We start from the raw sequence: 14,770 nt of genomic DNA, 5'->3' as shown, positions 1-14,770 counted from the left end.
CTTGACTAGCATAACGAAATCTAGATTACAAGCATCATCATATGAATCTCAATCATGTAAGGCAGCTCATGAGATTATTGTATTGAAGTACATAAGGAGAGAGATGAACCACATAGCTACCGGTACAACCCCGAGCCTTGATGGAGAACTACTCCCTCCTCATGGGAGACAGCAGCGTTGATGGAGATGGCGGTGGTGTCGATGGAGGAGCCTTCCGGGGGTACTTCCCCGTCCCGGCGGCGTGCCGAAATAGAGACTCCTGTCCCCCAGATCTTGGCTTCGCGATGGCGGCGGCTCTGGAAGGTTTCTCGTACCGTGGCTTTTCCGTCTCGAGGTTTTAGGTCGAGGGGCTTTATATAGGCGAAGAGGCGGCGTCAGAAGGTCGAAGGGGCGCCGACACTATAGGGGGGCGCGCCCCCCCCCCCTTGGCCGCGCCGGCCTAGGGTTTGGTGGGCCTGTGCCCCCTCTCTGGCGGTTCTCGTGTGTTCTGGATGCTTCCGGGCAAAATAGGAACCTGGGCGTTGATTTCGTCCAATTCCGAGAATATTTCTTTACTAGGATTTCTGAAACCAAAAGCGAGAAAAACAAGAATCGGCACTTCGGCATCTTGTTAATAGGTTAGTTCCAGAAAATGCACGAATATGACATAAAGTGTGCATAAAACATGTAGATATCATCAATAATGTGGCATTGAACATAAGAAATTATCGATACGTCGGAGACGTATCAATCGCCCCTGGACACGTGATGATCATCGTGATGATGATCGCCCCTGGAAACGTGATGACCGCCGCGATGATGATCGCCGTGGTGACCGCCGTGATGAGCGTTGTGATAGGCGTAATGATAGCAGTGGGTGATACGTCTCAAACGTATCTATAATTTCTTATGTTCCATGCTAGTTTTATGACAATACCTACATGTTTTATTCACACTTTATATCGTTTTGATGCGTTTTCCGGAACTAACCTATTGACAAGATGCCGAAGTGCCAGTTCCTGTTTTCTGCTGTTTTTGGTTTCAGAAATCCTAGTAAGGAAATATTCTCGGAATTGGAAGAAATCAACGCCCATCATCTTATAATTCCACGAAGCTTCCAGAACACCCGAGAGGCACCAGAGGGGAGCCCTGGTGGCTCCACACGTGTGGGCGGCGCGGCCAAGGAGCCAGGCGCGCCCCCCTACTGTGTGGGTCCCCCGTAACCCTTCCGACTCCGCCTTGATGTCTACGTGTGCTTCTATTCTTGTAGACAGTGTTGGGCCTCCAAGAGCAGAGGTTTGTAGAACAGCAGCAAGTTTCCCTTAAGTGGATCACCCAAGGTTTATCGAACTCAGGGAGGAAGAGGTCAAAGATATCCCTCTCAAGCAACCCTACGATCACGATACAAGAAGTCTCTTGTGTCCCCAACACACCTAATACACTTGTCAGATGTATAGGTGCACTAGTTCGGTGAAGAGATAGTGAAATACAAGTGGTATGAATGAATATGAGCAGTAGTAACGGCGCCAGAAAAGTGCTTGCTGGCGTGCAGTTGATGGTAGTAATATTGCAGGAAGTAAAGATGCAGTAAAACAGTAAACAAGCGATGATTGCAGTATTTGGAAACAAGGCCTAGGGATCATACTTTCACTAGTGGACACTCTCAACATTGATCACATAAATAAATAAGTTCTCTTCCTTTGTGCTACATATACTCTTGTTTGATAATGAACACCATTCGTTGTGTAGGGCTACAAGTGTTGCCTGCCAAAACCCACCGGCGAGCAGTGGTTAAGCAACACGAAGAGCCGGGAGACTCCCAAGACTGCTAAGTGGGCCCTGGTGCCTCGCGTCGTCCCGCAAAGTCCCAGCACACGTTCTGGCGGTTGCAAGGGCATGCCACCTGACCTATACCTGATCAGGAAGGTGTTGGATTGCTTCAACTAGTCTCCTGCATGGTAGACACGTAAACATTAAATACGAGCCCGATCGGCTCTCAGGTTGCCCTGTGGATTGGCTCAAAGAGCCGATCGCCCCATGGTTCACGTTGGATTTACGATGACATGGGGATCCTGCTTGATCAAAACAAAGCTAAACCAATCTACGACAGTTTAGGGTTTTCACCGCATAATCGGAACATCCTACGCGTAGTTGGGCCTAGCAGATACGAAAGATGATGGAAACTATCCCTAAAAGAGGCCTAAAAACCAACGTTAAGTCAATTCCCGGAACATCCCTTATAGGAACGGCAAAACAACACCTCACGCACTACCGGATTATCCAACCCCAGCATAAGGCCTAATCATGCAGATATTAAACTAATCCTTGGAACAAGGAGCAACTATAACAGATCGGATCTACTAAGTAACGAACAAGCAAGGTGCTGCCCTTACACCTGAGGACAGCTAGATATCGAGGGACGGCATTGCTAAGCAAATATGCATAAGAAAAGCATCAATGCAAGCCCCAAAACATCTACGATAAATAGTGCTACTCGCCATCAACAACGCTTCAGCACGAGTAACACAAGGTAACCAATAAATGTATACTGCCTAGATCGCAAGATGCGATCTAGGCAGCATGATGCTTACCCGGAAGAAACCCTCGAAATAAGGGGTGGCGATGCGCCTGGTTTGTGTTTGTTGTGAACGTGATTGTCCTCCTTTCTCAATAACCCTAGGTACATATTTATAGTCCAAGGGACTTTCTAATTCGGAAGTACACCTGACCGTGTACGAGCCAAACTCTATCTTTTAATTCTAAATACGATCTAATAATATACAGATACACGGGCAATTCAGCCCAAACTCACGTGCAAGGCCGCTTCAGATATTCTCCACGTGTATCTTCTTCAAACCCATCTCAATTACGGCCCATCTCCTGATTTGGCTAAAATCTGGGGATAACACATGCCCCCCTGGTTTTGGTAATGATAATTTCAAAACCACTCTGTTTTTCCTTCGACGGGTCAAGTCGTAGCAGAGCAGAACCGTCGCAGTATCCTACATCATGATGCCTTGCCTTCTCAACTTCTCTGCACGATTCGACAGTTTTGGCACCACTTCCTCGGAAATCACCACAGCATTAAATCTCCCCGTCCCCTTTATTTTAACTGCATCGAGCAATTCGCTTCTTCATCCTCTTGTTCCATACTAGCCATCGGCAAAAAACCCCCTTCCTCTGTAGCCATGTCTTCCTCCTCCTCCTCTGCCTCATCAGGCCTCTCCGATGTATCTTCTCCCTTCCGTGAGCCCACGCCGGAGTGGGACCCGGTGGCGGCGTACAACCACCGCGCCCCGGAGGAGTGGGACATCGAGTCCCATAATTCCTCCGTTTGGTCCGAGGACGACAAGTCCTTGACAGACGGAGAAGACGACTTCCAGTTCCTTGTCGACGGGGAACTGGAGGCGGCAAGCGAGGACGACCTCCTCTCATGGGAGGGGAACTTCTCCTCCAACGAGGAGGAAGAAGAGGCGGAGGAGACGGACGAAGACTCCTCCTCCACGGAATACCCACCGGCCAAGCGCTTCCGTGGCTGGGCCTGGTCGGATGATGACGATGACGATGATGACGAGGAGGATGAAGGCCTCGCTGGCGGCTTCATCAGCAGCGACGAGGAGCCCGCCGGCAGCAGCGCCGATGACAGCCACGACGGCGACGACGAGGGCAGCGACGGCCCTTAGATTAGGAAGTAGTGTAGGGCCAGTAGTAGTAGCGCATTAGGCATCGGATGATCTTTTGAGAGCCATCGGCTCTTTCTTGTAAAAAATTCCTCTTCGAATCAATGAAAATCGTTCTTCCAATGTGATTCTCCATCTGTTCAATTTCAAATCTTCCGACTGCCAAAACAAGTCAACGCACTAAGAACCGATAGCAACGTATCGGCCTTTCACCCTCGAATGCCCATAAGACCGAGCTCAAATCCTAAATCAGACAGATATTCAAGCAAACACTCCTCGAATTCAGACTGTAACTTGATATCTGACCACAACATTTTGCAACTCTAAAGTCGATGGCTGTACATCGGCTGTTTTGTTCTCAAGTCGATGTCCGTGCATCGGCTGTTTTATTCTTAAGCCGATAACCATGCATCGGCTAAAAAAAAAATTTTACTGGCCGATTTAAAAATCGGCCCCCGTATCTCTCTGCCCATCATCCCACATACTTGGGAAATACTTCTTGAGATGTTGGCCATTGACAGCCACTGGGAACTTCACACCATCCAATTGCTCAAGCATGTATGCATTCCCCTTTAAAACTTGATCGACTTTGTACGGGCCGTGCCAATTTGGAGACCATTTACCATACACTTTGTCCTTAGTCCCCAACGGCAATACAGCTTCCCATACCAGATCACCAACCTGGAACTCCTTTGGCTTCACCTTCTTATTATATGCGCGAGCCACCTTAGCTTTATTCTCCTTGATTTTCTCAAGTGACCATAGTCTGAGTTCCGTTGCATCCTCAATGCTGTCGCTCATTAGGGCTGCATATTCTTCAGCAGTTAAATCATTCTGAAATGTTATCCATCTCGATCCAGCCTTGATTTCCCAGGGTAACACAGCTTCTTGTCCATAGACCAGCTGGTATGGCGAGGTTTTTATTGGTCCATGACACGACATGCGATAAGCCCACAAAGCTTCTGACAATACATCATGCCATCGTCTAGGGTGCTCGTCGATTTTCCTCTTAATCAGCTTGATCAGGCTTTTGTTGGACGCTTCGGCCTGCCCATTTGCTTGAGCATAGTATGGAGACGATCGGATCAGCTTGATTCCCATATCCTCGCAGAATTTTCTAAACTCCTTGGAAACGAAGACCGAACCTCCATCGGTCGTGATAGTCTGGGGAATCCCGAATCTATGAATGACATGTTCCAACACGAAACTAATAACATCTTTCGATGCTACTGACTTCATAGGGACGGCCTCCACCCATTTAGTGAAATAATCTGTAATGGCCAGAACCCATTCATGGCCTTTGCTCGATGCAGGATGAATTTTGCCGATCATATCCATGCCCCAACCTCGGAATGGCCAAGGTTTGATGATAGGATTCATTGCTGATGCGGGTACCATCTGAATGCTCCCAAACTTCTGACATGCTGGACACCCTTTATAATACTGGAAACAATCTTCAAGCATGGTGGGCCAATAAAATCCCGATCGCCTGATCAGCCACTTCATCTTATGAGCCGATTGGTGAGTTCCACAGGCACCTTCATGCACCTCATACAAGAGCCGATTGGACTCGGCTGGTCCCAAACATTTGAGAAGTAATCCTTCCAATGTCCTGTAGAACATGTCATCGCCAATCAGTACATACTTCATGGCCCTATATCTTATCCGTTTAGGTGCCCCCCGAGCCGAATCTTTCAAGTAATTGAAGATATCGGCTCTCCAATCATCTGGTTCCATGAACTCGCACTGAAATCGGCTCCATCGGCTACGTCCTTGTATCCTGACGCCGTTTGTGCGAGATCGTTCGCCTCGGTATTTTGCGACCTTGGGATCCAATGGAAGTTTATATATCTGAACCGCGTCATCAGCTCACGGCATTGTATCCATAATGGAAAGAGCGACTCGCTCTCACACTTGTACTCTTCCGTGAGTTGAGAAATCACCAATTTGGAGTCTCCAAAAATCTCAACCGCTTCCGCCCCAGCGTCCAATAGCAACTCCATTCCCTTGCACATCGCTTCATACTCAGCAACATTGTTGGTGCAAGGGGTAGCTATCCTGATGGAGAAGGAAAATGTTGCCCCCCGAGGCGACACGAGTAGCACGCCGATGCCGCAACCATCCTCACAGACCGATCCATCGAAGAACATGGCCCATGCACGCACAGATAGTGCGGCTACGTCCGTGTTTATTCGTTCAGCGATAAGATCGGCCAACACTTGTCCCTTGACTGCTTTCGCAGGTTGATACCGGATATCAAATTCCGATAACGCAAATATCCATTTGCTGAGTCGGCCTTTCAGTACAGGAGCCGACAGCATGTGCTTGATGACATCCGATTTGCATATGACGATGATTTCTGCTGACAGCAAGATGTGCTGGATCTTGGTGCAGGTGAAAAATAGACAGAGGCACAACTTCTCAATTTCAGGGTACCTTGTTTCTGCATCCAACATCCTTCTGCTGAGGTAGAAAACCACTTTTTCCAGACCATCATAAACCTGCACCACCACTGATGCGATGGAGGTGTCAGCCACTGATAAGTAAATGTAGAACGGCCTGTCTTGCTGTGGCGAAACTAACACAGGTGGCTTCGTTAGGTACTCCTTAATATCGTCAAATGCCTGTTGTTGCTCTGCCCCCAGCGAAACTCCTCATCAGACTTGATTTTAACCAATCCCATGAACGGCTCGATCGGTCCTGACAAGTTGGAGATAAACCTTCTGACGAAATTAATTTTGCCGATGAGACATTGAAGTTCCTTCTTCGTGGTGGGTGGCTTCATCGTTCGCACTGCCTCTTGACTTTTTAGGCCGATCTCAATTCCACGTTCATGAACCAAGAAACCCAGGAACTGACCGGCCGTCACACCAAAGGCACACTTCTTTGGATTCATTCTTAGTCCGAACTTCCTAGTTCGGTCCAGGACGTGTCGCAAATCCTCCAAGTGTCCATCCGTCAAAACAGACTTGACCACCACGTCATCGATGTAAATTTCCACCAATTTGCCGATTAAATCATGAAAGATGTAATTCATAGCTCTTTGGTATGTTGCGCCAGCATTCTTCAGTCCAAAAGTCATGACTACATATTCAAACAAGCCCACCGAGCCTGGCACTCTGAATGCAGTCTTGTGTATATCTTCTGGAGCCATAAAAATTTGGTTGTAGCCGGCATTGCCATCCATGAAACTTAAAATTTTATGACCAGCAGCTGCATTGATTAATGTCTCTGCTACTGGCATTGGATATTCATCCTTTGGAGTGGCACTGTTGAGGTTCCGAAAATCTATGGCGACACGCCATCGGCCATCCTTTTTCTCCACAGGTACGACATTGGAAATCCATTCAGCGTACCTGCATGTCCTGATGAACCCGGCGTCCAACATCTTAGGATCTCCTTCTTGACTTCCACCATGATTTCGGCCTTAAATGCATCGTGCTCGCTGCTGGAACGGCCGAAATCCTTTTTTCAGGGGAAGCCGATGCTCAATGATGCTCCTGTCTAACCCAGGCATCTCCGTATAATCCCATGCAAAACAATCTGGGTACTCTTTTAACAAGGCTATCATCAGGCCCCTGAGATGTGGATCTAACTTTTTGCTGATAAATGTTGGTCATGGCTTATCCCCAGGACCAATGTCAATCTCTTCCAGCTCATCAGCTGACGTAAACCCATACCCCAGCTTTCCATCGCCTGCTAGATCAATGCTAGAACCGGCCTCCTTTTTCATTGCAATGCTCAATGAGGGTTTACAACTTCTTGGTGCTTCACTATGGCTACGTGACGCGCTTGAGACAAGATTACTACTTTTCATTTTTTGGGGCCGATCGCAGGGATCGGCCTTGCCACGTACATCTACTGATTCAGATCTTGCTACTCTGTCAGGCCGGTGGATAAGACCAGCCTCACCCCGTTTTTTGAAGCTTCGATGCATTCACAACCGTCCAAACTGATTCCAGAGAGCGGCTCTTGGTCGTTTGCATCCCAAATATTCATGGCAGCTAGTGAGATCTCGATTGAGTCATCTGCCTGAACAACCTCCACTTCATCTCCATCCCACTGTATGATGCATTGGTGCATTGTGGATGGGATGCAACAGTTAGCGTGAATCCAATCCCTTCCTAGCAGGACAGCGTAATTGCTTTTGCTGTCAACGATGAAGAACGAGGTAGGTATGGTTTTTTGGCCTACGGTCAGATCTACATTCAGAACACCTTTTGCTTCTGATGCTTGGCCGTTGAAATCGCTTAACGTGACGTTGGTCTTGATCAGATCGTCATTGGAGTGTCCCAAACGTCGTAGCATGGAATACGGCATTATGTTGACTGCCGCTCCCGTGTCAACCAACATCTTGCTGACAGGCTGCCCATTGATATAACCTTTTAGGTATAGAGCTTTCAAATGCCTGTAGCTCCTCTCTCGTGGCTTCTCAAAGATCACTGGCCGTGGACCGCAGTCGAATTGAGCCACCGATACTTCCTCATCCTTTGGAGCACAAAATTCCGACGGGAGTATAAACACCATGTTTGTATCAGCCGATGCCTCTGCATCGGCTTTTGTCCGTTTAGGGTGCCACACTTTCTTTGGCGGGCGCATCTCTGTCTCCAGCGTTTGCTGAATTTTCACGGCCAGATCGGGCCGTGCCTTCCTCAACGTGTCTGCAGTGCGTAGCTTCGGCTTCCTCCAGGTTTCGTAGCCGCTGCACCCTACGCTTCTGCGAATGGCTGAGTCCATCAGGGCACCACCTTGGCCGGTGGTACCTATCCTCTTCTTCATCTGACTCCTCGAAGTCTTCATCTTGAGACGACTCAGCTCGTTTGTCCTGAGGTGGGAGAGGCCCGAGACGCTTGAACACTGAAACTTCATTTGTTCCCTTCCTCTACGGTCTACATTTTGGGCAGTTCTTGATTGTAGGCAATCGGCTCATTCCTGAGTCCCAGCAGTGTTTAAAGAAAGGACAGTTCCAATGCCTATCCATGTCTTCTTGCTCTCTTGACTTCCCTCTAGCGTGACGCTCGTACCCTTCATCGTCTCTATCATATCGACGATACCTCCTGTCATCTGCATCAGACCGATGATATCTTTCGTCATCCACGTCGTAGCACCGACGTCGGTCATACTGCTGCTCATATTTGTTAAGGAGATGCGCGGAGAGTGGTCGTTGATACCGCACGCTTCTCACTTCTTCTTCTGTCAGGTACCGTCTGTTATCATGTTGGGGCCGGTCGCGTGGATCGGCCTCCTCTTTCTCCTTGCCACGGGAGTGACTGCTTTCTGCTTTATCTTTGCCATGGCGGGTCCCAAGCCCTGCCATGTTGACACCAAAAGAGAAACCTGGCTCGCATCTTAGGGAGTGACTGAGATCCACCATGTTGACGCCAGGAAACGGATGTGTGTCTACTTTCATGGCAAATTGTCCGAAGATTAATCGGCCTGACTCTATCGCCATTTGAATCTGTGCGCGCAAGACTTTGCAGTCGTTGGTGGCGTGGGTGAACGTTTGATGCCATTTGCAGTATGGCCTACCGTTCATCTCTTGTGATGTAGGAATTTTGTGGCCTTCGGGTAACTTCAGCTGTTTCTCCTTCAGCAGCAAATCAAAAATTTACTCAGTTTTGCTTAAATCAAAGTCAAACCCTTTTGGAGGCCCTGGTTGTTTCACCCATTTGCAGGACACGGGAACTGCCGTCCGAGTCCATTCAGCCACGGCGACTTCCTGATCTTCCGCAAGGTCTTCATCCTCCTCAGCGTCGACCAGGCCTATCGTGCGCTTGAACTTGTCTTGGTACAATTCTGGGTGGCGCTGTTCATACGAAGTTAGTCTCTGGACCATGTGCGCCAACGAATTGTACTCCACTTGGAACGTCAGATCCTTGAGTGGCGCTGCAAGACCTGCCACGGCCAGCTCGACTGCTTCTTTCTCAGATAAATGAACCGAATAACATCGGTTCTTGACAGTTCTGAAACGTTGAATGTATTCAGACACCGTCTCTCCTCGCCTTTGCCGAACCTGCGTCAGATCGGCAATGCCAGCTTCGGTAGCTTCCGAATGATATTGTATGTGAAACTGCTCTTCCAGCAGCTTCCATGTCCGAACTGAATCTGGGGGTAGCAAGGTGTACCACCCAAAGGCTGGACCCGTGAGAGATTGGGCAAAGAACCTCACACGTAGCGGTTCTGATGCTGAAACCATGCCCAGCTGTGCCAAGTATCGGCTCACGTGCTCGATGGAGCTAGATCCTTCTGATCCACTGAATTTTGTGAAGTCAGGGAGCCGATACTTAGGTGGCAGCGGGATCAGGTCATACTCATTGGGATACGGCTTGGAATAGCCGATTGTTTTCTTCTTCGGCAGGATACCGAACTGGTCTGTCAAGATTGCGCTGATCTGATCCACAGTAGGAGCTGTAGGGGTTGAGCTGTCCGGACTCGTTGTAGTGGCATATTTAGTTAGCCACGCCTGTTTCTCAGCATCTGCTCCAGAACTCCCCGCTGCTCCAGCAATCCCTCCTGCCGTAACAATCGCTCCTGCTCCGGCAATTCCTCCTGCCTAAGTTTGGATCGCGTGCGTCCAGTTGTTGCAGTCCGGCACGTATGTGCACACGTATCCATATGGGATCTCCTTGGGCGGCTCATACAAGAATTGGTAGTCGCCAGGATCACCTCCAACCTTGTAGACAACGTATGCCGGTGAACCTTGTTGCTGTGGAGCTGCCATCGCAAATGGCAGTGGTGGCCTGGTGTGGAATGGTATCTCTCCCTGGTGAGTCCCTAAAGCAGGTCCTGACGGAGAATACTGATGTTTCATGATTTCTTGCACCACACGAAGCGCAACTCGCTCAAGCGTATTCACCAGGCTCTCAGAATGCCGATGTAGAGAATGAGCCACAGCATAGTTAATTTCTTGGCGCAGGGCTCTGGTACGTTCCTCCGAAGGGAGAGACAGATCTAATCCCTCGAACGCGCCTTCGGGTGTGAATCCTTTGAACCTGATGCCGTGCGAACGGGTCTTCTCAAAAGAGCCGATGAGATCGGCTTCAAAGATGGCCTTCAGCTCATCGTATTTCTTCTTATGCTCTGCAGGTAGATCCTCGTACTTGATCAGTTCGTCCGACATCTTGGCTGCCGATGTTGACGTGGTTGTTGTAGAAAGCGTCCCACCGGGCGTGCCAGAATGTGTTGCCTGCCAAAACCCACCGGCGAGCAGTGGTTAAGCAACACGAAGAGCCGGGAGACTCCCAAGACTGCTAAGTGGGCCCTGGTGCCTCGCGTCGTCCCGCAAAGTCCCAGCACACGTTCTGGCGGTTGCAAGGGCGTGCCACCTGACCTATACCTGATCAGGAAGGTGTTGGATTGCTTCAACTAGTCTCCTGCATGGTAGACACGTAAACATTAAATACGAGCCCGATCGGCTCTCAGGTTGCCCTGTGGATCGGCTCAAAGAGCCGATCGCCCCATGGTTCACGTTGGATTTACGATGACATGGGGATCCTGCTTGATCAAAACAAAGCTAAACCAATCTACGACAGTTTAGGGTTTTCACCGCATAATCGGAACATCCTACGCGTAGTTGGGCCTAGCAGATACGAAAGATGATGGAAACTATCCCTAAAAGAGGCCTAAAAACCAACGTTAAGTCAATTCCCGGAACATCCCTTATAGGAACGGTAAAACAACACCTCACGCACTACCGGATCATCCAACCCCAGCATAAGGCCTAATCATGCAGATATTAAACTAATCCTTGGAACAAGGAGCAACTATAACAGATCGGATCTACTAAGTAACGAACAAGGAAGGTGCTGCCCTTACACCTGAATAGGTGTAAGGACAGCTAGATATCGAGGGACGGCATTGCTAAGCAAATATGCATAAGAAAATCATCAATGCAAGCCCCAAAACATCTACGATAAATAGTACTACTCGCCATCAACAACGCTTCAGCAAGAGTAACACAAGGTAACGAATAAACGTATACTGCCTAGATCGCAAGATGCGATCTAGGTAGCATGATGCTTACCCGGAAGAAACCCTCGAAATAAGGGGTGGCGATGCGCCTGGTTTGTGTTTGTTGTGAACGTGATTGTCCTCGATTTCAATAACCCTAAGTACATATTTATACAGATACACGGGCAATTCAGCCCAAACTCACGTGCAAGGCTGCTTCAGATATTCTCCACGTGTATCTTCTTCAAACCTATCTCAATTACGGCCCATCTCCTGATTTGGCTAAAATCTGGGGATAACAACAAGAGCACCTCAATGCCGGAGTTAACAAGCTCCACAACATTCGGCATTCATATTTAAGTAACCTTCAGAGCATAATAGATCTTTGCAATTTAAACCGAGTACTAACATAGCATACACACTGTCACCTTTACACTATGAAGGGGGAATAAATCACATCAATACTATCATAGTAATAATTAACTCCATAACCTACAAGAGATTATGATCATAGCCTACGCCAAGTACTACACGATGCACACACTGTCACCATTACACCGTGAAGGAGGAATAGACTACTTTAATAACATCACAAGAGTAAAACATAGACTAATAGTGATACAAAACTCATATGAATCTCAATCATGTAAGGCAGCTCATGAGATCATTGTATTGAAGTACATAGGAGAGAGATTAACCACATAGCTACCGGTACAGCCCTTAGCCTCGATGGAGAACTGCTCCCTCCTCATGGGAGACAGCTGCGGTGATGAAGATGGTGGTGGTGTTGATGGAGAAGCCTTCCGGGGGCACTTCCCCGTCCCGGCGGCATGCCGGAACAGAGACTCTTGTCCCCCAGATCTTGGCTTCGCGATGGCGGCGGCTCTGGAAGGTTTCTCGTACTGTGGCTTTTCCGTATCGAAGATTTAGGTCAGGGACCTTTAAATAGGCGAAGAGGCGGAGTCGGAAGGCTGACGGGGCCACCACACAATAGGGCGGCGTGGCTAGGGCCTGGGCCACGCCGGCCACATGTGTGGGCCCCCCAGGGCTCCCCTCTGGCGGCTCTCGGGTGTTCTGGAAGCTTCGTGGAATTCTAAGATGCTGGGCGTTGATTTCGTCCAATTCCGAGAATATTTCCTTACTAGGATTTCTGAAACCAAAAACAGCAGAAAACAGGAACTGGCACTTCGGCATCTCGTCAATAGGTTAGTTCCGGAAAATGCATAAATATGACATAAAGTGTGAACAAAACATGTAGGTATTGTCATAAAACTAGCATGGAACATAAGAAATTATAGATACGTTTGAGACGTATCACGCCTCTTCGCCTATTTAAAGGTCCCTGACCTAAATCATCGAGACGGAAAAGCCACGGTACGAGAAACCTTCCAGAGCCGCCGCCATCGCGAAGCCAAGATCTGGGGGACAGGAGTCTCTGTTCCGGCACATCGCCGGGACGGGGAAGTGCCCCCGGAAGGCTTCTCCATCGACACCACCGCCATCTTCATCACCGTTGCTGTCTCCCATGAGGAGGGAGTAGTTCTCCATCGAGGCTAAGGGCTGTACTGGTAGCTATGTGGTTAATCTCTCTCCTATGTACTTCAATACAATGATCTCATGAGCTGCCTTACATGATTGAGATTCATATGAGCTTTGTATCACTATTAGTCTATGTGCTACTCTTGTGATGTTATTAAAGTAGTCTATTCCTCCTTCACGGTGTAATGGTGACAGTGTGTGCATCGTGTAGTTCTTGGCGTAGGCTATGATCATAATCTCTTGAAGGTTATGGAGTTAATTATTACTATGATAGTATTGATGTGATTTATTCCCCCTTCATAGTGTAAAGGTGACAGTGTGTATGCTATGTTAGTACTCGGTTTAAATTGCAAAGATCTATTATGCTCTAAAGGTTACTTAAATATGAATGCCGAATGTTGTGGAGCTTGTTAACTCCGGCATTGAGGTGCTGTTGTAGCCCTACACAACGAATGGTGTTCATTATCAAACAAGAGTATATGTAGCACAAAGGAAGAGAACTTATTTATTTATGTGATCAATGTTGAGAGTGTCCACTAGTGAAAGTATGATCCCTAGGCCTTGTTTCCAAATACTGCAATCATCGCTTGTTTACTGTTTTACTGCATCTTTACTTCCTGCAATATTACTACCATCAATCGCACGCTTGACAAGCACTTTTCTGGCGCCGTTACTACTGCTCATATTCATTCATACCACTTGTATTTCACTATCTCTTCACTGAACTAGTGCACCTATACATCTGACAAGTGTATTAGGTGTGTTGGGGACACAGGAGACTTCTTGTATCGTGATTGCAGGGTTGCTTGAGAGGGATATCTTTGACCTCTTCCTCCCTGAGTTCGATAAACCTTGGGTGATCCACTTAAGGGAAACTTGCTGCTGTTCTACAAACCTCTGCTCTTGGAGGCCCAACACTGTCTACAAGAATAGAAGCACCCGTAGACATCAGTGGGCACCGTGACCGTGTACCCACTAGGTAGGCCATCCTGCAAATGAGTGTTGGTGGAGCTACTCTGATGACAAGAAGAAAAGAGATGATGCTGAAAAGGGAGCACACCTTGCATCCTATGGGGTTGACACAAATTGGTATGCTGACTCCGGTGCCACTGATCACATTACCAGCGAGTTGAACAAGCTTCTCATCGCCAACAAGTACCATGGGCAAGACAATGTTTGCACTGCTGAAGGTACGGGTATGCACATTAGTCACATTGGTAATTCAATTTTGCGTACCCCTCATGGTTCTTTTGTTCTCAACAATATCCTTCATGTTCCAAATGCATCCAAGAATCTTTTATCCATTCATCGTTTTACTCTTGACAACCATGTGTTTATTGAGTTTCATCCTTTCTTCTTTTTAATCAAGGACCAAGCAACACGAAGAGTTCTGTTTAGAGGCCCCTGTTGGGGTGGTCTCTATCCCCTGGTGCCCATGTTTCATGAGACCGCCAAACACGCCTTCTTCACAATAAAGCCATCATCATCTACATGGCATCGCCGCTTAGGACAACCTTCTTCATTTGTGGTTCAGCAAGTTCTTAGGAGAAATAAAATAGCTTACACCCCAGAGAGCACTCCATATGTTTGTGACTCTTGTCAATTAGCCAAGAGTCATAAGT

This window comes from Lolium perenne, chromosome 7 (genome assembly GCF_019359855.2).
Source record: "Lolium perenne isolate Kyuss_39 chromosome 7, Kyuss_2.0, whole genome shotgun sequence".
In the NCBI taxonomy this organism is placed as follows: Eukaryota; Viridiplantae; Streptophyta; class Magnoliopsida; order Poales; family Poaceae; genus Lolium; species Lolium perenne.
Note: the sequence above shows the minus strand (reverse complement) of the source record.